This window comes from Macrotis lagotis, chromosome 6, assembly GCF_037893015.1.
Source record: "Macrotis lagotis isolate mMagLag1 chromosome 6, bilby.v1.9.chrom.fasta, whole genome shotgun sequence".
Classification (NCBI taxonomy): Eukaryota; Metazoa; Chordata; class Mammalia; order Peramelemorphia; family Peramelidae; genus Macrotis; species Macrotis lagotis.
Window position 1 is genome coordinate 83,480,242 of NC_133663.1, and position 27,155 is coordinate 83,507,396.

A 27,155-nucleotide genomic window follows, 5' to 3' on the forward strand; every position below is an offset into this window, starting at 1 on the left:
AGGGACTTACTCAGGGTCACATGGCAAATAAATGTATAAGACAGAATGTGAATTCACATCTTCCAGACTCAAAGCCCTATTATGTATTTTTTTCTCTTATCTTCTAATCCTTTCCACAGGATCCAGAAATTTGTCTTGTTTATGACTGTTCTTTTCCATTATTATCCTTCTCCTATTTCCCTATCCCTTCACCATACTTACTTATTTCCCTGTTTATTTTGATGTAAATTCCAAACTAAACTTTTTTGCCTCTGTGATCATTTCTTGTTCCTTGACCAATGAATTCAGTATCTGGTTCATAATATTTTTATCCAACCCAATTCATGCTCTCATCCTAGAGGACTTTAACATATATATTAATTCTTCCATTAAAAATAAACACCCTTGGGGTGGGCAGGTGGTGCAGTGAATAGACGACTCTGGAGTCAGGAGGACCTGAGTTCAAATTTGACCTCAGACATTTAATAATTACCTAGCTGTGTGGCCTTGGGCAAGCCACTTAACCAACCAAAAAAAACCCAAACAAACAAACCACCCTTTAATTTCCCAATTTCTCAATTAATTTGATTGTAAATCTACCTCTTTTACATGTTAGAATATTGTATGTTAAGGTTTTCTCTCATTTATATGAGAAATCCAGGTCTTATGTGATCCTAATTGTAGCTCTTAGTACCTAAACTACATTTCAGTCCCATTTTAATATCATTTACTTAGTATATTTTTTCATTACAGGTAAAAATTTTTAATATTTGTTTTTAAAATGTTGATAAGCTACTTCTTTTTGATATTTATAGTATTGTTTTCTTTGATAAGGATTATCTAGTTTTTTGACCATAACAAACTTTTGGGGATTCCTTTCAGGTTGTAGTAGGTAAATTTTTGTTATCTTTACTCTGGTTCTGATATGGTTAATATTTACAATTTTTTAGGATTAGCACCTAGGCTCTTTAAAATTTTTTAGTCTTTGTTTTCAGAGGATTCAGTAATTCTTAACATTTTCTTTCTTCCTTGAGTTATAGCCTAATTAGTATTTCTGATATTTGCTGTCTTATATTTTCTTCTATTTTTTCAATTTTTGGAATTTATACTAATATTTCCTGCTGTTTCATAAAGTCATGGATTTCTGTTTGGTTTAATCTAGCTTTCAAAAAAGTTCAGATTTTAGTGAGGACAATCACATTCAAGCAACTATAGACAAGCTAAATATAGAGAGCAAATTTGAGGTAATCTCAGGTTTTCACATTGATCTAAGTTCTTACAACTTTCAAAGCTTTTTGTTTTTAAAATGTTATTAACTGATCTTCTGGTTCTCCTCATTTCATCCTTTATTAGTTTATAAAATCCCAATAATTGTTTGTTTATTATTTATAAATTGTTCTTCTGGTTCTGCCATTTTGCTTAGGATAAGTTCATACAAGTTTTACATGTCTGTTTGAAATCCTCATTTCCTATGACTCAATGGTATTTTATCACTCTCATATACCACACAGTTTGTTCAGTCATTCTCAACTGATAGCATCCTGTGAATTGAAAATTCCAGTAGTATTGCCCTGGCAGTGAAGAAGGGTCCATTGGAGAAATGTTGGCTGCCTTAGGCTATTTCAGGAAAGAAATGAAACAGCATATATTAGAAATCTGTTTGTGTCAACAACTATATTTAAACACTGCCAATATTATTTCATTTCATATAACAACTTCTCTCTCTCTCTCTCTCTCTCTCTTTTATTTCTTTCCTCCTTCTCTCCTTCCTTCCCCCCTTGCTGTTTCAGTTAGGAATCTTGAATTTCTTTTTTTTGTTTGTTTTTTTTTTGGTTGTCTTAACGTACAAAGACTTCACATACATACATATTTATGTCCTGCACCATAATGACTATTTTTTTGAGACTCTTTCTTGAATGATATCTAATAACAATACTTACGCCTTCTTGGGATGCCAGAGGACTGTTAGGGACAATATGTTCTAAATATTTGCTATGACAATTCTTTTCATGAGAGGATGAGCATGATAGGGAGATTAGTCATTAACTGTCCATCCCTTAGAGCAATCGCTGTGTTCCTTGAGGTGGTATCTATGGAAAAACTTGATGAACCTGTTTCTGGAAATAGATAATGGAGCATGAACAGCTATGTCCTAACTGTTTCTTGTTAATTTATTGAATAGTAAACAAAAGTCTTTTATTTGGCTGCTGAACTGTAATTGATAGTGCACACAAAAGGACGTTCTCTCTTCCCTGGGGGTAAAGGAAGAAGGAACCCTTTCCAACCTCCCCATGGTGTAGCTGTCATGCCACTGCCATGTGGTCGCGAATGCAGGATACTTATGTTCTTCCTGTGTTGATTCTTTCCTGGTCCTTGTTGAATGAGTATTGGAATCAAATGGGCCAGGTTTCAGCCTTGTAAGTTGACAACTAGTTTTAATTTAATTTAATTCATCAAGCATTTATTAACACCATTCTTGGCCCTGGGAATACAAAGACAAAAAAAAATTAGTCCTTGACCTCCATAGACCTTACCTACAACTGGGAAGGACAGGGAGAGCTATTATATAGATAGATAGATAGATAGATAGATAGATAGATAGATAGATAGATAGATAGATATGTATAAATACAAACAATATACAAAGTAATTTCAAGAGGGAGAGAATCCTAATAAGTAGAGGGATCAGGGAGGACCTTACTGTAGGAAAGTACCATATTTGTGCTTTCAATGCAGCTAGGGATTTTATGAGGCAGAGGAGATGAAGGAGTGCATTCCAGACATGAGAGATTACTTGTGCAAAGGTGTCAAAGTAGAAGAAAATTAGCATTTATAGAGAGCAATAATCAGACCAGATTGATTAGAACAAAGAATTCATGAAGGGAGGGTGCCAGGATAGGATTTTTCTATTTTATTCTTAAGGCAATAGAGAATCATTAAAGTTTAAAGTGTCTTACCAATGAACCTGTTTTTTTTCAGTTACTAAAAGAAAGTTGATTAACTTTCCTTTAGAATAACTTTTGGTTATTTCAAATCTACCTGGATCTTAGCAAAGAAATGAAGATAATTGACAACAAACAAGGATAAAAGAGAAAATATATGAAAAATATAATTCCAAGTATCTGGTAAAGAAAATATAACTAGTCCTAATAAAGGGTAAAAGGGCTTGGCAGTTCAACAATCCTAACAATAAAGTTAGAACCCTTGATCAGAGTGAATCTGTCCAGGCAAATACAATTTTAGCTAACTAGCTTTTGTAAATACACATTACAGCCTTCTTTCCTCTGAGGTTTGCATTTTAGTTAAATGTCATTTGTTTGATCCTAAGACTATCTTTTGAATCTTTATAAGGAATTGTTATGTACCATAATATTCTCAATAAATTTGTATCGAGATATCTCATTGGTAAAGTTCATTACCCCTTCTCAGAATACTTTAAATGCATAAAATAAAAGACATTGAATTACAAAAGAAACTATTTACATTTACATTGAAATCAATGTAAATCAAACTATTTACATTGAAATCAAATGTAAAAAACAGTTTAAGGACTTCTATGTCAAGAGGCCCTGTGATCATACTAATTCTACCTGACCTCCCAGGTTATAAACAAATAATTTGAAATCCATTTACCTTATAGCAATTAACATTTTGATTTTTAAAATTACAACCAAGTTATTAAGCTTCATCAAGCAATGTACATTTGCTATGGAGTGGTCATTCTACTTCTTAATGCACATATACCCTCTACTTTAAGATCCAAGCCTTAAATTGCCTTTCTCTTTTCCTAACAGTGGTTTTTCCATTGAAGAAGGAAGTAACTGATAGAATGAATAACTTCTCAACTATTAGAATTTTTCTAAAAAGGAATGGAGTGTCCTGAGAAATAGGATCCACTTCATTGATATTCTTTAAGGAATACTCTTAACAAAACTGTAAGTCAATCAACAGTCACTGTTGAAATGTAAAACTATCAGACTGCCTTCTATGGGGGGTTGGGGAGGGAAGCGAGATAGGGGGAAAAAATTGCAAAATTCAAAAAACAATAAAAAAAAATTTTAAAGTCACTATTGAGTCTACTGAACAATTGTTAATAACCACTTTATCAGTTACCCTAACTGTTCATTTTATATAAATGCACCAGAAGATAAACATCTTAAACATAGAGTAGAGATCTCTCCTAGTTAGGAGAAACAAAATATTAGGCCTAGTCATCAAAATTGTCTTATTCATACAGTTTTTAAGTGGAGGGGAAAAAGACTGTCAGTTAAATTCAATAGGATTGTTGTCTTCTTAACCATTTTCTGCATCTTCTTCCTCTTTTACTTCCTCAAAACTGTTCCCAGTTACTCCAGTTCACTAGTTTAGCATCTCAAAGCTCTTTTACAATGGGGAAATTGTAGAAGAAATTGTTGTTCATATGTAGATTGATCTAGAAGGCTTGTGAAGTCCCTTCTACCTGACTTTCAGTGATTCTGGAATGAGAGAGAGAGAGAGAGAGAGAGAGAAGCTATGAAGTGATTAAAAACCAGTTTGATTTGGATGGACCCATTCTCCAAGATACATATATGTTAAGACTCAATTGTGGAGCAACTAGTTGGCACAATGGATAGAGCACTGGCCCTGGAGTCAGGAGAACCTGAGTTCAAATCCAGCCTCAGACACTTTATAATTGCCTAGCTGTATGATCTTGGGCAAGTCACTAAGGCAACTCCATTGCCTTAAATAGAAAATTTTTTTAAAAGACTCAATTGCCTAGAGACCTGGCTCCCTTAAATTTCCTCTACCTCTTATTCCTTAATCTTTATTAATCAACTCAGGAAAAAACCCGGTTTCAGTGGTCTAACTAAAGGTGTCAGACTCACAGCCTGTGGCCTTATAGAGCCTTTAAACTTCATAATGAAGCTAGAATCAGATTAATATATATAATTGGGAAATATTTAACAAAAGAAATAAAAAAATACAACATAAATAATGTTAATCTGAAATTCTCTAAATCAATGTGACCTGCAGGGATCTACCTGTTCTATTTGTCTTTGACACTATTGGACTTGCTATATAGAAATATGGAACTTGTTATATATCCAAATCACTAGCCTACTGGACCTGGGGATAATGGGGGAGACAGGGTTAGGTCTTGCCATCCTCCCTGCATGGTAAGAGAATAGTTACCTCCTTTTTTCTCCTGCAAAAGCAAAATTTTTTGTGACTAATTACTACATAATTGTTTTTTGAACTTTGGAACAGCATTGGACTTCAAGGTATATGTGTTACTATGAAAGGCAGTGATTCCAAGGAACATGGTTCCCAAAGCACTTTAATCCCTTAGTGTACTATAGTCTTGGTGGAAGCAATGATTCATTCCTTGAAGGATAGGGATTCCCACAAGAGGGTGCTAATTGGCACACTGCTCCCTTAGGATCTTTGCCACTAGGCAAATTGTAGCCTAGGTGTTAATAATTATTAAAATTAATGCGGAATAGTTTATACCACATATTATGCAATACTACCTACTCTAATTCATATATATATATATATATATATATATATATATATATATATATTTCAAGACATGAAGTCATAAAAATCCTAGTTCAAATTCTATCTTAGATATTTGATGTTTAGTCACTCACCCTCTCCTAACCCATCTTTTTTTTTCCTAACCCATCTTTGAGAACAGACATTATCTTTTGCTTCTTTTTGTTTCCTCAGTGTCATGGCACAATTGCTGGCACATAAACATTGGTAACACTGGTATTTTAAAATGTATATTGATTGAATGATAGCTTGTAAACCTCTCCTGACTTTAGCTAACCGATTCCCTAGATTTGTGGTGGGTTATGCATTGTGGGCTAGCTAGGTGGTGAACCTAGGAGGTTCTACCTCCTAACCTAACCCATCTATAATTTGGAATGATCATTACAATATCATAGATATGGGAATGGATGGCTTTCTAGTCTAACCCCCTCATTTTACAGTTGAGGAAACCCAAGGTCTGCTTTTTTTCAGATGCCTCTCTTTTCTTCTTTGTTGTCCTTTACTGCATGTTGGCATCTACTGCTGTTCATTCAATTGTGGCATCTCTATAATCAATTGCTAGGGTACAACAGTTTAGTAAGGAAGAATTAAAGGGGTTTTTTTTTAGTGTATTTTATTGTTGCTACTCATTTCAGTCATATCTAATTCTTCATAATTCCATTAGGGTTTTCTTGGCAGATTACTGAAATTTTTTAACCATTTCCTTCTCCAGCTCATTTTACAGCTGAGGAAACTGAGACAAATTAGGCTAAATGACTTGCCTCAGATCACAAACCTAGTAAATGTTTGAGGTCAGATTTTAATTCAGAAAGATAAGTCTTGCTGTCTCCAGGTCTGGTACTCTATCCACTGTCACCCAGCCACCCCTTTTACTAATATTATTTTTTATTTTTGCAAGGCAATGGGGTTAAGTGACTTGCCCAAGGTCAGACATTTAGTAAGTCTCAAATATCTAAGGTTGGGTTTGAACTCAGGTCCTCCTGATTCCAGGTCTGGTAAGCTCTCCAAAGCACCATCTAGCTACCCCATACTGCATAACCCACCACAAATCTAGGGAAGCAGCAAAAGTCAGGAGAGGTTTACAAGCTATCAGTCAATCAATATACATTTTTAAATACCAGTGTTACTAGTGTTTGTGGACTGGCAACTGTGCCACTGAGGATACAAAAAAAGGCAAAAGATGTTGCAGTCTAATGGAGGGGGTAATGTACAAAAAATATTTACAAAGAGAGAAATATAATTTATACAAGACATAATTAATGTTCTAGAATTAAGAGGGATACTTTTACTTCCAGTAAAAGATAGAATTTTAGCTGGGACTTAAAGGAAATCAATAGGTAGAGTGGAGGAGAAAGAGCATTTCAGGGTTAGGAGCAGCTAGAGAAAATACCTGGGAAAGGGGCAGCTAGGCCGCACAGTGGATAGAGCCCTGGTCCTGGAGGCAGGAAGACCTGTGCTCAAATCTGACCTCAGACACTTAATAATTGCCTAGCTGTGTGACCCTGAGCAAGTCACTTAACCCCATTACCGTAAATAAATAAAAGTTAAAAAAAATAGAAAATATCTGGGGCAGACAGATGGAATGTTTTACTAATGTAAACCATCCATTAGGCCAGTATCACTGGATCAGACTGTGTAGGGTATAAGAAAAGGGAAGTTGTAAGAAGACTGGAAAGATAAGAGGGGGGCTAAGTTATGAAGAATTTTTTTTTAGGTTTTTTTTTTTTGCAAGGCAAATGGGGTTAAGTAGCTTGCCCAAGGCCACACAGCTAGGTAATTATTAAGTGTCTGAGACCAGATTTGAACCCAGGTACTCCTGACTCCAGGGCCGGTGCTTTATCCACTGTGCCACCTAGCCGCCCCTATGAAGAATTTTGAATGCCAAACAGAACATTTTTTATTCCATCCAGGAGTCAATAAGAAGCCTTTGGACTTTACTGAAGAGAAAGCATGAGGTGATAGGATCTAGTTTTAGAAAAAAAAATCATTTTAGAGATTGAAAAGAGAGTAATTGGAGTAGAAAAGAGACTTGAGGCAGGTAGACCTGCTAGTGGGCTATGACAATAGCCCAGGTATAAGGTGATGAGGCTGTGCACTAGAGTATTGGCAGTGTCAGAGGGGTGAAGGTATATGAGAGATGCCTCATGGGAAAATCAACAACTTGGATATGCGGGAGGAGAGATAGTGAGGCAGAACTTCCAGGTTGTGAGCCTGAGAGACTGGGAGGATGGTGTTGCCCTTTACAGTAAATAGGGAAGGTAAGAAGAGTTTAGGGAGAAGATAATGAGTTCCATTTTGGACATATTTAATTTCAGATGTATCCTGCACATCCAGTTTGAGATGTCTGAAAGGCATCTCAGATGTGAGACTGAAAGTGAGCAAATAGTTTGGAGCAGGATAGGTTGGATAGAGAATCATCAGCATAGAGATGCTAATTAAATCCATGAGAGTTGATGAGAAGATCAAATGAAAGAGCATTGAGGGAGAAGAGAAGACCCAGTACAGAACCCTGAGGGACACCTATGCCTAGGGAATGTGATCTGAAGGAGGAACCAGCAAAGGAGACAGAGAAGAAGAGATCAGAGAAGTAGGAGGAGAACCAGGTGTCCCAAAAACCCAGAGAGAAGAGAGAGATCAACAATGTTAAAAGAGGTCAAGCAGAATGAGTATGGAGAAAAGGTCAGTGAATTTGGCAACTAAGACATTTTTGATAACTTTAAGGAGAACAGTTTCATTGGAATGATAAATTTGGAAGACAGGGTAAGAAGAGAGTGAGAAGAGGAATCACTTTTTACAAAGAGAGACATATAATTTTAGACAAAAATATAATTTATATATTTTAGACAAAAAGACAAACTTTTAGTTAAGATTAAAACTATTGGTGGCAAAGAATTGGAAATCAAGTAAATGTCCTTCAATTGGGGAATGGCTTAACAAACTGTGGTATATGTATATCATGTGCGGGGGTCCAGCCTCCATGGGGTCCTTGGAACCTGACAGGAGGGATAGAGTCAGCAAAATGAGTTGAGTCAACACGGGGGTTAAGGCAGGAGCAGGTTGACTGACTGTCTGCTGCTCAGATTAATTTTTATAGTCTCAGAATCATGTATGCATCAAGCAAGCAAGCTAAGATGATTTCCTTGGTTACAAAAATGTACAATTTTCATTATCAATCATATAATTCATATGGTTACAAGTTTAATCATGTGATTACAAGTTTAATTATCAATCATATAGTTAATTGATTTTTTTATCCCTGCTCAAACCATGATGACCTCAACCTGTCTGTTACCTAGTTTATTACTGCATTGTATAATTGTTAATTCATTTAAAGTTATTAATTAAGCCATTCATTTAATGAAAAGTTTTTTATATTTTCTGTGTAATGTTCTTCAATACACTCCCTTAACAATCTATAGTGAGGGTTGTTATGTTTGTCCACCCATCCGTTAATTCTTACAATAACTAATTTTCTTTTCAGCCCTTGTTGGTAGAAACCATGGTTTCTGTGACTTTTTTATTCTTTCCCAAAAAACTAAGGCTGTTAGAGTTCACATATCGGTCACCTATACTAACTATTCTTTCACCATCTTTTTCACATATTCCTGTGTATGGTAAGGGTGGCAAAACTGTTAATTTCCTTGGAATTCTATTTAACCCATCTTGTATCTGTTTTCCCTGTATATATTCTGACATCTCCTTGGAATTTCCAGTGTTGGATTTTCCAGAGATTTCATAATGTTGAAGCCTTTTGTATGTCTCAGGGAGAGGTGCTCCTGTTAAATTTGGACAGAGTTTACAATCTGTTTTATTCAGAAAATTTCTCTGGAATCTTTCCTTTATAGTCATTCCACTATTAGGATGAGTAAGTATTGCAATCAATAATAGACCTATAAATATTGGTATGCATGGAATCCCTATATATATTGAAGGAAATGTTGTTCCATCAGGCGGTGTGACCGCCTTGAGTCTTCTTGCCACGACTGTGTCAAGCAGCTTAGAAACCCTGGATCCCAACAGTCATAGAACACTATTGTTCTATTAGAAACCAAGAGGGCTGGGAATTCAGGGAAGCCTGGAAGGATTTGCATGAACTTTTGTTGAGTGAGATGAGCAGAACCAGAAAAACACTGTACATCCTATCAGCAACATGGGGGTGATGATCAACGTTGATGGACTTGCTCATTCCATCAGTGCGACAATCGGGGCAATTTGGGGTTTATCTGCGATGGAGAATATCATCTGTATCCAGAGAAAGAACTGTGAAGTTTGAACAAAGACCAAGAACTATTACCTTTAATTTAGGGGGGGGGGGGGGACTGATATCTTATTATGTAATCTTGCTATCTCCCATACTTTATTTTTCTTCCTTAAGGATATGATTCCTCTCTTATCACATTCAATTTGGATCAATGTATACCATGGAAACAATGTAAAGACTGGCAAATTGCCTTCAGTGGGGGGTCGGGGGTCAGGCAGCAAGATTAGGGGGAAAATTGTAAAACTCAAAAATAAATAAAATCTTTAAAATAAAAAAAAATTTCTGTGTGCCGGGGACTGGGAATATTAAAAAGGCAAAAGGTAGTCTCAATATCAAATTCAAAGAACTTAGTCTAAAAGGGTGAGTGATTTTCCTTTTGGATTAGACTATAATTATTTCTTACCTAATGTACTTTGGGTTTTTTTTTTATCTCCAATGAACAAGTATCTATTTTCTTTGTCTCCTACCTCTTCCCTTGAGAAAAAAGAAATAAAATTGAATACAACCCCCCCCAAAATAAAAATAAAATAAAAAAGATTACATCTATACTGAGGTAGCTAGTAGGTACAGTGAATAGAACACCAGCCCTGGAATCAGAAGGACCTGAGTTCAAATCCTACCTCAGACACTTAATTATTGCCTAACTGTGAGACCTTGGACAAGTCACTTAACCCCACTACCTTTATTTTATTTTTCCTTATAACATATAAAAGCAAGTTTTTTTAAATTTATTTTCATCCATATGCACATGTATATTTTTAACTTATAAAATTTCCTTCCATCCTCCCTTCCCACCCTCCCCTCAGCGGCAAACAGCATTGTCCATGCATATTTTGATAAATATGTTTACAGATATTTTGGTATGAAGAATTAGGATTAAGAGAAAGAGATACATAAGAGATAATTTTTATAACATGTTCATCAGATTTGGAAGGATTGTTTTTTTGTGTGTGTTTGTTTTGTTTTATTTTTCTTCCTTTGGATGGGAATAATATAGTCCATAGCTAGTCCAATACAGTTGTCTTAACTCTCTGGACTGCAGAGAAGAGCTGCTTCCATCAGGGTTGTTCATCTCATAATGCTGTTGATGTTTAGATTGTTCTCATGGTTCTGCTCCCTTTGCTCAGCATCAGATCCCATAAGTCATTCCATGCATCTCTAGAGTTCGACCATTTATGGTTTCTTATAGAACAATAATATTCCACAGTATTCATGTACCATGACTTGTTTAGCCATTCTCCAATTAATGGACATCCCCTCAATTTCCAATTCTTTGCCACTACAAAAAAGAACTGCTATGAATATTTTGAAACATGTAGGACTTTTTCCTTTTTTATATAATTTCTTCAGAATTGGAATTGCTGAGTCTAAGGGAATGAGCAATTTTATTGCTCTTTGGGCATAGTTCCATTTCGTTCTCCATAAAAGTTGGATCCGTTCACAACTCCACCGGCAATGCATCAATGTCCCAATCCTCCCACGACCTCTCCAACATTGATCATCTTCCCTTTTTCTTCATCTGCACTAATCTAATAGGTGTGAAATGATACCTTATTCTTGTTTTAATTTGCATTTCTCTAATCAGTAATTTGGAGCATTGTTTTTCATGTGATTATATATAGCTTTAATTTCTTCATTTGAAAACTGTTCATATCCTTTGACTATTTATCAATTGGGAAATGACTTGTGACCTTATAAATTTGATACAATTCTCTCTCTCTCTCTCTATATATATATATATTTTAGAATTGAGGTCTTTATCAGAACTCCTAGTTGTGAAAATTGTTTCCCAGCTTTCTGCTTTCCTTCTAATTTTGACAGCATTGATTTTATTAGTGGAAAAAAAAACTGTTTAATTTAATATAGTCCATGTTATTCATTTGCAGTTTCTAATGTGCTCTAGTTTTGTTTGGTCATAAATATATTCCCTTTCCATAGTTCAGATAGAGTATTTCTTGGTCTATTTATTTTATCTATGGAATCACCCTTTATGTCTACATCCTGTACTCATTTTGACCTTAATTTGGTATAGGGTGTGAGATGTGGATCTATGCCTAGTTTTTACCACACTATTTTCCAGTTTTCCCAAGAATTTTTGTCAAATAGTGAATTCTTATCCCAGAAACTGATGTCTTTAGGTTTGTCAAATAGTAGATGACTGTAGCCATTCACTGCAGTTCCTTTTGACCCTATCCTAATCCACTGATCTATTACTCGATTTCTTAACCAGTACCAGGCAGTTTGGATGACTGCTGCTTTATAGTATAGTTTTAGATCTGGTAGAGCTAGGCCACTTTCCTTTGCATTTTTTTTTTCTTCATCAGTTCCCTTGCTATTCTTGGCCTTTTGTTGCTCCAGCTGAATTTTTTTACTATTTTTTCTAGCTCAGCAAAGTAGTTATTTGATAGTTTGATTGGTATGGCACCATTGCCTTTATTTGTAAAATCTTTCTAAATAAAATGTCTTCTTTTTACAAAAAAAGTTTTTTAAAGATTAAATCTGGGGTAGTTAGGTGGCACAGTGGATAGAGCACCAGCCCTGGCGTCAGGAGTACCTGAGTTCAATTCTGGCCTCAGACACTTATTAATTACCTAGCTGTGTGGCCTTGGGCAAGTCACTTAACCCCATTACCTTGCAAAAACTAAAAAACAAAAAAGATTAAATCTATTCTAGTCTTTTCACCAATTTTTGTATAGTATAGTTTTTCTGACTTTACATAACTATCTGTCTTCCAGTTGGAAGATTCTTTCATTTCCTTTTAAACCCCAGATTGTTCATTTGTGTCCTCACACTGTTTTTAGCAACTCCATATAATGAAACTGAGATTGGGGTCAAGATCCCTTTAACTTTCATACTGCTTCTTTATTGTTGCTGTTCAGTCATTTTCAACCATGACTGACTCTCTGTTACCCCACTTAGTATTTTCTTGGCAAATATACTGGAGTGGTTTGCCATTTCCTTTGCCAGCTCTTTTTATAGATGAGAGAATTGAGGCAAATAGAATTAAATGACTTTCCCAGGGTCACACAGCTAGTGTTTGAGACTAGATTTGAACTCAAGAAGATGAGTCTTCCTCACTTCAAGCTTGGCACTGTATGCATTGAATCCCATAGCTCTTCCTCATTAGCATGCAAATAAAACCAGAGGCAAAAACAAAATAGTTTAAAAAAAAGTTGAAAAAGTTAAGTCTATCTTGGAAGGGTAGATTCCTGCTTTTATTACATATATCAGCTACTTGCTGGCTTGCAATATCTGGGGTGGATATTTAACAAGCATTTTGGCCAGAACAAAAGGTCTCTCACAAGTCACGAGGTATGCTGGAAAAGAGGGGAAAACAAAATTCAAATGTCAAATTTATTTCTAATTGTTAACAATTTCTATCCTCAAATCAAGAAATGGGAAGACATGAAAATCACACTTTGCTTTAGTAATGTACATCTTACTCAAAAGTTGTAGGCAAAAATAATTAAATCAATATTTCCATTGCTCAAATTTTAGTTTTAGAAAGGATCCATTTTGAATTAATTTTTACTTAACAATGTCTTTTTCTGGGGTGACTAGCTGGCGCAGTGGATAGAGCAACAGTCCTGGAGTCAGGAGTACCTGAGTTCAAATCTGCCTTAGACACTCAACCCCATTGCCTTGCAAAAACCTAAAAACATAAACAAACAAAAAAGCCCAATGTCTTTCTCTGATTCCAGTCTCATCAAAGAAAACTTTAAGTCATCAGCCAGTATTTATCAAACACCTCTCAAAGAGTTGTACACAACTGAAATGACTTTGTAGTAATTGCTAGGGTAACAAAGAAAGGTAAAAGACAGTCTTTGCTGTAAAGGAGCTCACAGTCTAATGGGGAGACAAAATGTAAATAGTGATATACAAACAAGGTGTGTACATCTGCATATAAATATCTTCATACATACATATATAAATACACACATCCAGGATAAATTAGAGATAATCTTAGAAGAAAGACACTAAGAATAAGAAAAAATGGGGAACGCTTCTTGGAGAAGCCAGGAGGTAGAGATTAGGAGAGAGAATTCCAGGTTTAGCAAATAGCCAGTGAAGATGTCTCTCATCTAAAGAATGAATACATCCTGTGAGAGGAACAGCAAAGAGGCCAGTAACATTGGATTGTAGAGTACATGGAGTAATGTAAGGTATAAGATCAAAAAAGGAGTGGTGATGATTATGAAAGGCTTTAAACAGTAAGCAGAGGATTTTATATTTGATCCTAGAGGTAATAGTGAGCCACTGTAGTTTACTGAATATAGTGATAACAAGGTCAGACTTGTACTTTATGAAAGTTTATTTGACTCCTAGTCCTTCAATATCGGTCAGTTTGACAGCTGAGTAGAAGCTGGACTGGCTCAAGTAGACCTTTGAGGCAGAGACATCAATCAGTGGGTTCTTCCATAGTCCATAGGATCTATGATTCTATTGTCTTGCCCAGTCAAGAGCAGTTTTCTTTGGTTGATATAGCAGTCTTTAGTTTTAAAGACTATGTCTTTAAAGAAAGGAGTAGATAATACAAAATTCTACTGTATATTATAATTTGTTGGCTATCCTATAGGAAGATGAGCAATTTTTGGCTGAGAGAAATATACACAAAAAGCCACCAACCCCTTTTTGGTATTACTCCTGAGCTTCTTCACTGAACAGGTAGGACAAAAATAGGATTAGAGGAATTCCTTCATCACAATTTGATTCAGTGTCTTTATAATTTTGCTAAGCAGATCTCTGGGATCATTTGAAGGGGTCACAGGTTTGTAATTGAAGGATATAATAATATAGATTAAAAGGAATTTTAGACTATAACTCTGATAATAATTTAGACTGAGGAAATCTCCAAGAAGCTGAAGAAAGGGCACTCAAAATGCAGACTTCAGAAATTCTGTCTAGCCAACTGGGTGCAACTGCTTGGAGAATTTACATCACAAAAGAACTAAAGAAGTCCTCTGGGACTGTCAAATTAAAGAGCTGGCCAAATGCTCCCCCTGAGATAGCCTGGTAGCCAACGACCAGCAGGTGGTAGCAGAGAGCAGCAGCAGCAGGAAGGGTAGAAGCATCCAGGACCAGTGGATGCATCCATCATAGAGCAGCACAGAAAAAATAACAGAAGAGCAGAGGTCCCGGGCTCAGCAAAAGAACAGCCCTAAGACTCCCCCAAAGGACAGTGGCAGCTCTGCTGAGCCAGAAGGTATTTACCAATGCACCTACAATGTATTATGATCTCCTAGTATTCCAGCCTTAAAAGGAAAGAAGTTATGTTCTGAAATCCCAGAGAAAGAGATCTGCAAAACCTTTAGTTATATGAATGGGGGATTGGTGGAAACCATATGCATTAAGTGTCATAAAAGAAAAAAAATGAACTACTTCAACAAAAATATGCTTTATTTATAAAAGCAAAAGTGAGGACTTTCAGATCTATAAACCCAACCTTCATCTCTCCTAAATTCCAACCAACTGCCAGATTGACATCTTCACCTGGATATTCCAAAAGCACTTCAAACTCAACATGTAGAACTTGGGGATACAAAGGAAGGCAAAAGACAGAACCTGACCTCAAGTAGCTCACAGTATAAGGGGAAAAGACAACACTTTTTTTAGAAAAATGTTAAAAATAGAGATAGGGAAGGATACCCATAATGGGGATATAATGAAGTCCATGAATGAGAAATTATGAGATTGTGCTCTCCTTAGAGAATTGGGAAGAACTCTCCACTGTCTATCCTCCAACTTCTCTAATTACAGGGAAGGAGGGACCCCAGGAGCAAAGGATATAGAGGAGTTTGTTTCAGGATTGATGCCATCTTGCAGGATGAGGAGTCCAAAGGGCATGAGGAAATCCAGGAGTATAGTCAGGTGGTAATAAAAAAAAGAGAGACTATATTTAGTCAGAAATGGTATGAGATTGTTTTCCTGTTATTTTATTCTTAATTTTTGTCCTGACTAAATATTTTCATATTCTAATGCTTCCTTTTTTAAGATCCTGTTAACATAGTGAGTAACTTAATATGTACCATGACTTTAGGAATTCCCGTTTTCAAAGTGAATCAAAACAAAGCACAACAAAATAAAAGAAAAATGAATAAATGAATGAGGCGTTTGTCAAACATTTCCTTTGTGCAAAGCATTATGTTAAGTGTTATTGCAAGTGAATTAAAAAGAAAGAGTTTCAGTTTTCAGGGAGCTCACAATCTAACATATATAATATGTTATAATATTTAATAGAATATAAACTGAATTGTTCCCATGATTTAAATCCTAATAATCTTTGTGAGTCCAGAGATTTAGCAGCACATAGAGTACATGAATAAAGAGGACTTATTTCCCCTTTCAAAGGTCTCTATCATGGTGGACTTTCCAAAGTTTATGGCAGTGACAGAAAAGCAATATGGCATAGAGTTAGAATTTGCCTCAGTTCAAGAAGATCTGAATTTGAATCCCACCTCTGATATATACTGATTGAGCAAACTTGGCCAACTCACTTAAGCTTACAGTGCCCCAAATAATTCTTGATGAGTAAGTGGCAGAGCAGGTTTTTGTGCTGCATTGGTATGGGAAATTCCTCCCTGGAAGCTCCCTACACTGATGAAATCAAAGATATAGTCTTTCAAAAATAATTCTAATGGCAAGACATGCATGCTCCACCAGTTTCTACCAAGCTAGAGAACCTTCAAGTTCCCTTACTAGAAATAGGGAAGTTTAAAAGAGGAATGTGTTTTGAGGATAATACGTTGGGCTGAATTTGTTATGAAAGGACATCTTTCTGGACAGGTTTAGTAGAAGGTTAGAAATGTGGAGCTGGAAGTCAGAAGAGAGAGGATAAATCTGGAAATTATCTGCAAAGAGATGTTGATTGAATCCATACAAGATTAAGGGGAAATGTGTGCCAAGGAAAGAGGGTTTAGGACAAAATGTTGAAAAGTTCCCACAGTTAGTGAGGAGAAGATGCAGGAGGAAATTGAGAAAGACCTTTAAGATACATAAAAGGAGAACCATTTGTAAGTGGTGTTATAGAAGCTGAGAGTGGAAAAAACAACCTCAAGAAGGAGGTAGTGGATGTTCAAAACACTTGAATTCTACCACTCACTTAAATAATAATGGAGACTTTTTTCTCTTGAACTTTTTATTGATTTTGTCATTAGAATAAAAATCTACCATTTGCACTATTTGCCTCTATTATGTTAAAGAAGATATCTAATTACATGTAGAATAGTTTTGCCTTTTAAAACCTAAATTTCTTCAGGAGTATGAGGTAACAGAGAGTAGAAAACATTATATTGTGTATTTTTAGAATCATAAACAAAGGTTATAACATTTTCCACATGTAGTGAATTATGAAACACTTCCAAAACAAGGGGAGAAGGAGGAAGCAAGAGCTTCCAGGATTCATCACAGAAAAATAACAATTTCTAGACTTTTCTTCTAACAGTCAATCCCAGGATGCAGCTTATTTCCTAGATGAAAAAAAAGTTTTCTTTATTCTTCTCTTCCTATAGTATATCATTTCCTAATTGTACATATGACAATAGTTTCATCTTTGCTTTTAAAATAAATAGTCAAGAATATTTATTAAACCTTTACTATGTGTCAGACATAGTACACTATTAGTTGTCATGGCATCTTCCTATCAATAGATTTTGCTGCTTCATTAACACACATATAGACCTTCTTTGAACATTGCTTATCTCCAATAAGTCTCAATTAATCTGATATTATTTGACAAAATTTATCATCCAGTAGTTTTAATTCTAATTAAAGAGGTGACCAAGTAATCAGTTTTACCTTCAAAAAAACCTGGGTTGGGGCAGCTAGGTGGCACAGTAGATGGAGTCCCAGTCAGGAGGACCTGAGTTCTGGTCTAGCTGCAGATACTTTAATGAGTGACTAGCTGTGTGACCTTGGGCAAGTCACTTAACCCCATTGCCATGCAAAAAAAACAAGAAAGAAACAAAGAAGGAAGGAAGAAAGGAAGGAAGGAAAGAAGGAAGGAAGGAAGGAAGGAAGGAAGGAAGGAAGAAAGAAAGAAAGAAAGAAAGAAAGAAAGAAAGAAAGAAAGAAAGAAAGAAAGAAAGAAAGAAAGAAAGACAGACCAGAGTTGATGTACTGCCTCTAATACAACTTCAACTATTGGACCCTTGGACCATTTAAACTCTTTTGATTCCCTAAGTTACTTGGGAATTTCCCATTGGCAGTGGTAGAGGGAGTTTCTACATGGAGAGTTCTCTATTCTAGTGATAATCATAAATCCAAAAACAACAAAAAATCTTGCCTCTGTTATCACTGATGAGCTAAATTCTAATTTCTCTAACTGGTTGTAAAGGCAATTTTGAATTCTGAATTTGTGCCAGCTAAGAGCTGAAATACACCATATGAAACTAAATTTTAATCCTCTTGTGCTTTTTCTCAAGAGTAGTAACTGGAATCTACTTAAAACATATTTTTGGCTTGTGTTACTCATATCAACACATCTACTCATTTCGTTATTTGCTGTAACTTTGGAGATATATATATATATATATATGCATATATAAAATCCTTAGAAAATCACTGTAAATGACAATCTTTTTTCTCCCTGTATTTTACCAATGTTGATTGAGTGATGTTAACATATCGCCTCCTCCCTGGAGACTTTGCTAAAACAAGATAATATGGACTACCTTAGTCTAGCAGTCTGGGAAAATTTTTTTGATGTCAAGTTTACTGAATAGTGTTTCTGGGTACAACTTCTAGTATTTATATCTAGATGATGTTTCAACTCCCACCCACTAAGGTGACAAAAAAAAAACAAGGAAGGAAACTGTTAAAGGAAATGCTGGGAAAACAGACTCATTAATGCGTTGTTAGCAAAGTTCTGAATTACTAGTTCAGTTATTTTTTAAAATTTATTTATTTTTGAATTTTATAATTTTCCCCCTGATCTCGCTTCCCTCCCCCATCCTGGCAGAAGGCAGTCTGGTAATCTTTACATTGTTTCCATGCTATACATCGATCTAAATTGAATGTGTTGAGAAAGAAATCATATCCTCAAGGGAAAAAAATAAGAGATAACAAAATTACATAATAAGACACCTTTTTTAAATTAAAAAGTCTTTGTTCAAACTCCACAATTCTTTCTCTGAACACAGATGGTATTCTCCATTGCAGATACCTCAAAATTGTCCCTGATTGTTGCACTGAAGAAATGAGCAAGTCCATCAAGTTTGTTTATCAATGCCATGTTGTTGTTATGGTGTACAATATTCTTCTGCTTCTGCTCATCTCGCTCAGCATCAGTTCATGAAAATCCTTCCAAGCTTCTCTGGCTCCCTTCTAGTTTCTAATAGAATAACAGTGTTCCATAAGGTACATATACCACAGTTTTTTCAACCATTCCCCAGCTGATGACATTCACTCAATTTCCAATTCTTTGCCACCACAAACAGGGCTGCTATGAATATTTTTGTGGATTGCTTTGATTTCCTCATCTATAAATTGCCTCTGCATATCCTTTGACCATTTGTCAATTGGGGAATGGCTTGTTTTTTTTTTTATAAATTTGACTCAGTTATGTATATATTTTATTTTATTTTATTAAAGATTTTATTTGAGTTTTACAATTTTTCCTCCAATCTTACTTCCTTCACCTCAACACCCCCCCCCCCCCCACGGAAAGCAATCTGTCAGTCTCTACTTTGTTTCCATGTTGAACATTGATTCAAATTGAGTGTGATGAGAGAGAAATCATATCCTTAAGGAAGAAACAAAAAGTATAAGAGTTAACAAGATCAGACAATAAGATATCTGTTTTTTTTTTCTAAATTAAAGGTAATAGCTCTTGGTTATTGTTCAAACTCCACAATTCTTTCTCTGGATACAGATGGTGGTCTCCATCGAAGATAACCACAAATTGCCCCTGATTGTTGTACTAATGGAATGAGCAAATCCATCAAAGTTGATAATTACCCCCATGTTGCTGTTAGGGTGTACAGTGTTTTTCTGGTTCTGCTCATCTCACTCAGCACCAGTTCATGCAAATCCTTTCAGGCTTCCCTGAATTCTCAACCCTCCTGGTTTCTAATAGAACAATAGTGTTCCATGACATACATATACCACAGTTTGCTAAGCCATTCCCCAATTGAAGGACATTTACTTGATTTCCAATTCTTTGTCACCACAAACAGGGCTGCTATGAATATTTTTGTACAAGTGATGTTTTTATCCTTTTTCATCATCTCTTCAGGGTATAGACCCAATAGTGGTATTGATGGATCAAAGGGTTTGCTCATTTTTGTTGCCCTTTGGGCATAGTTCCAAATTTCTCTCCAGAAAGGTTGGATGAGTTCACAGCTCCATCAACAGTGTAATAGTGTTCCAGATTTCCTACAACCCTTCCAACAATGATCATTATCCTTTCTGGTCATACTGGCCAGTCTGAGAGGTCTGAGGTGGTACCTCAGAGAAGCTTTATTTGCATTTCTCTAATAAGTAATGATTTAGAGCAATTTTTCATATGGCTGTGAATTACTTTGATCTCCTCATCTATAAATTGCCTTTGCATGTCCTTTGACCATTTGTCAATTGGGAAATGGCTTTTTTTTAAAAATATGACTCAGTTAGGGGATGGCTAGGTGGTGCAGTGGATAAAGCACCAGCCCTGGAGTCAGGAGTACCTGGGTTCAAATCCGGTCTCAGACACTTAATAATTACCTAGTTGTGTGGCCTTGGGCAAGCCACTTAACCCCATTGCCTTGCAAAAACCTAAAATAAATAAATAAGACTCAGTTCTCTGTATATTTTAGAAATGAGTCCTTTGTCAGAATCATTAGTTGTAAAGATTGTTTCCCATTTTACTACATTTCTTTTGATCTTGGTTAAAGTGATTTTGTTTGTGCAAAAGCTTTTCAATTTAATGTGATCAAAATTATCGTTTGTTTTTAATGATGTTTTCCATCTCTTCCTCAGTCATAAACTGCTTCCCCTTCCATAGATCTGACAGGTAAACTATTCCTTAATCTCCTGATTTGCTTATAATGTTGTCTTCTATGTCTAAATTCTATACCCATTTTGATCTTATCTTGGTATAGGGTGTGGGATATTGGTCTAATCCAAGTTTCTGCCATGCTAACTTCCAATTTTCCCAATAGTTTGTAGTGCAGTTATTCTTGAAAACAATTTGGAACTCTACCCAAAAATAACATTAAACTGTGCATACTTTTTGACCTAGCAATACTGTACCTGGGCCTCAAAGAAAGAGATCAAAGAAATAGAGAAAGGATCCAATATTATACAAAAATATTCATAGAGTCATGTTTTGTTTTTGAAAACAATAGGAAATGAGAAAAGTTATCAATTAAGGAATGAGCAAATAAAGAAGGGTATGTGAATGCAATGGAATATTATTGCTCGTGTAAAATAAGATAAAAGGATTAATCCAGAGAAACTAAAAAAAAAAAGAATTGCATAAAATAAAAAGAAAGGAGAGCAAAAGAAATATAATTTATATAATAACATCGTGAAGAAAAATAACTCTGGACGAAGTCCTCCAGGCAGAGCTAGAAAATATACCAGAATGAATTCTGGTGGGTTAATTCTTTGACTTTGCCCCAGTCTGACTTAGGAATACAGACAAGGAGAGATGGACAAGGTCTGGTTCTGAAGCTGGGCAAGCCAGAAGTCCTCTGTGTATACAGAATACTCCAGAATTCAGAAAAATGCTCTTCCAGAGGAGATCCCTGGCTTTTTTACTGGAGCATCCCCAGATGGGGTACTATGACAAGCAAAGGTGCCAACTGGTAACTTTGTTGCCCACTACCCAGTTCCGTCTTGTAGATCCAGGGAAGAATGAAAAGGGACTTGCATAAATGTTCTGGTTAAGGAGACACTGGGTGGTGTGTGGAGAAAGAAGAGCTTCAGAAACCACTAGCAGCAACAGAGATTTGTGGCTTAGGCTTCAGGTTCACAACAGGTTCTCATCTCCAATGTCTAGCCCAGCCTGCAGAGAAAAAACCAGGACCAGAGACCCAGACCAAATGGGAAGCTACAATTCCTGCCACTCTGAGCCAAAAGAACTTTCCAGTTGGTTAACAGAGTCTAGCAGCAGTCTACTCTTGTACAGACCCAAAACCAGGTCAGGAGCTTACAGAACTTAGTACAAGGGGACAGTAATCAGACTTTGCCCTAGAGCAGAACTCTTTGAAAGCTTGCAGATCCCCAGCTTGGATCTGAGGTCCAGATTGCTCAGGTCCTCAGATCCTGGAATAACACAATGCTCAATCTCCCCAAAAAGTCAGTAACAGGACCAGTCTAGATCTTCCTCCAGAAGCACCACAGAACCCAATTCTAACATCAAATCTGAAGTTAGGAAATAAGTTGGAAGAATGGGCAAATTAAAAAAAAAATTCCAGTATAATGAGCTAATATGGTAGAAGAGACACTCAAGATACAAACCAGATAATGACTCTAAAAAATCTACAAGTATTACCTCAGAGGAAAGCAACTTGGGCACAAACTCAACTAGAATTCCTGTAACAAATGAAGCAAAAGTTCTTTTTTAAAAAGTTAAAATTTCACCTGTACAAAAATGTTCATAGCAGCTGTTTGTGGTGGCAAAGAAATGGAAACTGAGGGAATGTCCATCAATTGGGGAACAGCTTAACCAACCATGGTACATGTATGTGATGGAACACTATTGTTCTGTTAGAAACCAGGAGGGATAGGAATTCAGGGAAGCCTGAAAGGATTTGTGTGAACATTGATACTGAATGAGATGAGCAGAACCAGAACATTGTACACCCTAACAGCAACATGGGGGTAATTATCAATTTTGATGAACTTGCTCATTCCATTAGTACAACAATCAGGGGCAATTTGTGGTTATCTGCGATGGAGAAAAACATCTATATCCAGAGGAAGATTTGTGGAGTTTGAACAAAGACCAAAGACTATTACCTTTAATTTTTTTTTTTTTTTTTTAGTTTTTGCAAGGCAAACGGGGTTAAGTGGCTTGCCCAAAGCCACACAGCTAGGTAATTATTAAGTGTCTGAGGCTGGATTTGAACTCAGGTCCTCCTGACTCCAGGGCCAGTGCTCTATCCACTGTGCCACTTAGCCACCCCTATTACCTTTAATTTTTAAAAATGTTATCTTATTGTGTAAGTCTGCTATATCACATACTATATGTTTCTTTCTTAAGGATATGATTTCTCTCATCACATTCAACTTAGATCAAGACTAACAAACTGCTTTCTGTGGATGGTGGGGGGAGAGAAGCAAGATTGGGGGAAAAAATTGTAAAACTCAAAATAAATAAAACCTATCTAAAAAAAAGAGAGTTAAAATTGTTTTATATATTGAATGAGAGTGCTTACAGGATGGGGGAAATGGAAAAGAAATGAGAGTTATGGAAGAAGGAACTGGAAAGGGAATTAATAGTTGTCCACAAGAGATACAAAACCTTATCCATACAACAAATTCCTTGAAAGTTAGAACGGTCTATATAGAAGTCAATTATGCTGAGAGTTAACAAGAAATATTAAAAAACAAAGTCAAAAAGCTGAAAAAAATAGAAGATGTAAGGTATCTCATAGTAAAAAAAAACCAACAGACTTGGAAAACATATTAGGAGAAAAAAATGTAAAAATCATTGGACTTTCTGATCACCATAATCAAAAAGGTAAAGGATCTAAACATCATATTTCAAAAAAAAAATCTTAAAACTGTTCAGATGGTTTTGACCAAAGGGCAAAGTGAAATAGAAAGAATTCATTAGTTATCTCCTAAATTAAACCTTAAAATCAAAACTCCTAGGAACATTATAACCAAATCCAGGTCAGAGGGAGAAAATACTACAAATCATGAGAATCACACCTGATTAGTAGCTTGCCCGAGTCACTTATAAATAAATAAATACTAGACAAACAGATAGATGGATAAATGATAAATGAATTTAAAATATGAACAAAAATAAAGCTCTTTTTGAGGTGGTAAAGAATGAGAATCTGAGGATATATATAAACTAGGAAAGAATTAATAAGTTATAATAGATAGATGCAATTGACTACTATTGTAACTAAATTCTTATCAGCATACTATTTCAGAGGACATGATGAAATATTCTGTCTACCTCCTGACAGAGAAGTGATGGATTAAGAATGCAGATTGAGATATGTTTCATTTAAGATATAGCCAATGAGAAATTTCATTTTTCTTGACTTTACATTTTTGCAATAGGAATTTGTTTTTCCTTGTTTTTCTCAATGGGAAGGAAGGCTAATTTTTGAAAATAAAATAAAATTTAATTTGTAAAATTGAGAAAGAAAAAGAAAAACAATTATAAAATATTTAAGATTCTATGGCCAATTATTTCCTTGGATTATGATTTTTTTTGTTATAAAGGAAGTTTAGTAGTTCTGGGCTTGTTTGTTTTTTTGCAAGGCAATGGGGTTAAGTGGTTTGCCCAAGGTCATACAGCTAGGTAATTATTAAATGTTTGAGGTCAGATTTGAACTCAGGTACTCCTGACTGCAGGGTTGGTACTCTATCCACTCCACCACTTAGCCACCCCTATGGGGGTGTTTTTGTGATTGGGAGGGAGATTTAGGAGAAAGGAAGAGTTAGTGATTATAACATCAAAAGAAGGAAAGAAAGAAAAAAGTGTATTTGAAAGATTTTTAAGAAGCACAGAAGAGAACAGAAGTTTAGAGGTAGAAACACAAGCAGGATAGTTTTGAAATTAACATATTAAATTTATTAAATATTTTTAAAATACAAGCTTGACATAGTAGAGATTCATGGTTTTCTATACAATTCTCTTTTTTTCTGTTCTTTGTATAATGGAAATATTGCATGATGTATTGTTATTCATAAAGTTTATAAACACCAAAAAAATTACAAATAAGGAAAAAAAGGTAGCTAGGGGCTAGATTATAAAGAGATTTAAATGCCAGACATAGAACTTTAAATTTGATCCTAGAAGTAGCCATCTGCAATTGAGTGAGATGGGATTTTATATGTGTATATATGTGTATGTGTGTGTGTATATCTGTGTATGTGTGTTTAGAGATACATATTGATATATATATCCCCCTACTCAATATATGTATGTGTGTATGTATGTATGTATGTATGTATATGCTACCTTTTCCCTCCTAGTTTCATTGTTTAGAAAATGTATTCCTATACCCAAATCTGTGTGCATTTCTATACCATTGGGTATAGAAATACATTTTCTATATATAAATATACATATATATGTATAAATATACATATGTGTATGTGAATTCTTCCCTTGTTTGACAAGGTCAGACTTCTAGTTTAGGAAAATCATTTTTATAAATGCTGGATTGGAATGGGGAAAATCTTGGGGCAGGGGAACTGACTAGAGACTACTATAGTAATACAGAAGAGTAAGGATGAGGGTCTGAAACATATGAATGAAGAAAAAGTGTTGCAAGAAATGCATGTGGTAAATAAAACAATTAAAAGATTTGCCAATTAATTGGATATGCAGAGTGAAAGTGAGGAATTGAGATGATGCCAAAGATGCAAAGCTGGGTCAATTAAAGTTGGCATTATCCTTGATAGAAACAGGGAAGTTCAGAAGAGAGATTGGTTTGGGAAGAAAGATTAATTCAGTTTTGGATAGTCTGAATTTAAGATGCATAGAGTATATACAGTTCAAACGTCTAGTAGACAAAATTTGGATTGGAACTCAGAAAAAAAGGCTAAACACATGAGAATGATTTGCAGAGATGATCATTGAACTCGTGGGAGCTGATGAGATTAAGAAATGAGGTAATATAAAGGAAAACTAGAAAAAGGCACAGGACAGAACCTTGGGAGATAGTAGAAATGAAATGGATAATAATCTAGTAAAGGAACTAAAAAGAACTGCATGAGAGAGACAAAGACAGTCAGAGATAAAGTCAAAGAGAAAGAGGGAAGAGTCATGAGTATCCAAAGACAAGGGAGTTTCTAGGAGGACTTATCAACATTGTCAAAAGTCAAAGACGGGTCAGAAAAGATGAGATTGAGAAAGACCATTAAATTTAGTAATTAAGAGATCATTGTTGTCTTCAGGGAGAGTACTATTTTAGTGGAAGAATGAGATCAGAAGATGAACTGAGGGGCAGCTAGATGGTGCAGTGGATAGAGCACCAGCCCTGGAATCAGGAGGACCTCAGATACTTAATAATTACTCAGCTGTGTGGCCTTGGACAAGGCACTTAATCCCATTGCCTTGCAAAAAAAAAAAAACTAAAAAAAAAGAAGACAAATTGAAAAATGAGAGACAAAAAAATAAAGTGGAGGCCTTGAGTATAGGTGACTTTTTCAAGTTAGCTATGAAGGAATGTAGAGATATAGGACAAGAGCTGGCAAGGATGGTAGAATTTAGTGAGGATTTTGTTTTTAAGGAGAGGGAAGCCAGACATTTTTGTAGCCTACAGGATAGTTTGGGAAATTAATATCTCATTAATAAGATATTTGTGAGAATGATGTTTGAATTTGGGGAACTTTGTATATGAACTATAAAAGAAACAATAGTTATTGCAAGGTCTAAAAGAATAGCATGAGAATAAGTAGTCAAAGGATACAAACAAACAATTCTCACATTAAGAACTGCAAATTATTACAATAAGAATGATTGCTCCAAATCACTAATGATCAGATAAATGCAAACAAAACAACACTAAGATTTCATCTTACAAACTAAAAATTGGCAAAGATACAAGATGGAAATAGCAGTTGGACAGGGATTGTGGGTGGAACTGTGAATTGATCCAACCATTCTGGAAAGCTATTTGGAATTATGCAAAAAGTAACTAAAAAATCTATTTCCTTTGACTCAGAGAACCATCCCACTCACTACTAGATTTATACCCCCAAGCACAATCTGTATTACCATATACTCTATGGCAGCAAAGAAACCAATTGGGAAAAGGTTAAAAAGATTGTAGTATACAAATGTAATGAAAAATTACTGTGCTATAAAAAATTATGAATATGAATGTTATAGAGAAGTATGTGAAAACAAATGAAATCAGCTAAACCAAGAAAATTAAATATACAATAGTTTTATTGTTGGGTCATTTCAATTGCATCTGATTCTTTGTGATCCCATTTTGGTGGTTTTCTTGGCAAAGATATTGGAGTGGTTTGCCATTTTCTTCTGTAACTCATTTTACAGATACAGGGAACTGAAATAAACAGTGTTAAATGACTTGCCTGGGTTCACACAGCTAGTTAAGTGTCTGAGGTCACATTTGAACTCAGGAAGCTGAATCTACTGCACCACCTAGCTGTCCCTATAAATGACAGCAGCAATGCAAATGGAAATTACAAGAAAATGAACTGAATATTATAGTAATTCTGGTGGCCAAGTTTGGTC

At 35.4% G+C, this 27,155-nt stretch overlaps 1 protein-coding gene and 1 long non-coding RNA gene across 4 annotated transcripts in view; both read left to right on the forward strand.

Moving 5' to 3' along the window:
• Window positions 1-3,821, forward strand: part of LOC141491025 (uncharacterized) — a 44,054-nt gene extending 40,233 nt beyond the window's left edge. For both annotated transcript variants that reach the window (XR_012469437.1, XR_012469438.1), the window contains exon 3: window positions 3,774-3,821. This is a non-coding gene — a long non-coding RNA (uncharacterized LOC141491025). The remainder of the gene's footprint in view (window positions 1-3,773) is intronic.
• The window catches only part of CMKLR2 (chemerin chemokine-like receptor 2), a 100,970-nt gene continuing 77,635 nt past the window's right edge, over window positions 3,821-27,155 (forward strand). For both annotated transcript variants that reach the window (XM_074191539.1, XM_074191538.1), the window contains exons 1-2: window positions 3,821-3,914; window positions 7,833-8,196. The gene's annotated coding sequence lies outside the window, so the exon portion shown is untranslated. The remainder of the gene's footprint in view (window positions 3,915-7,832; window positions 8,197-27,155) is intronic.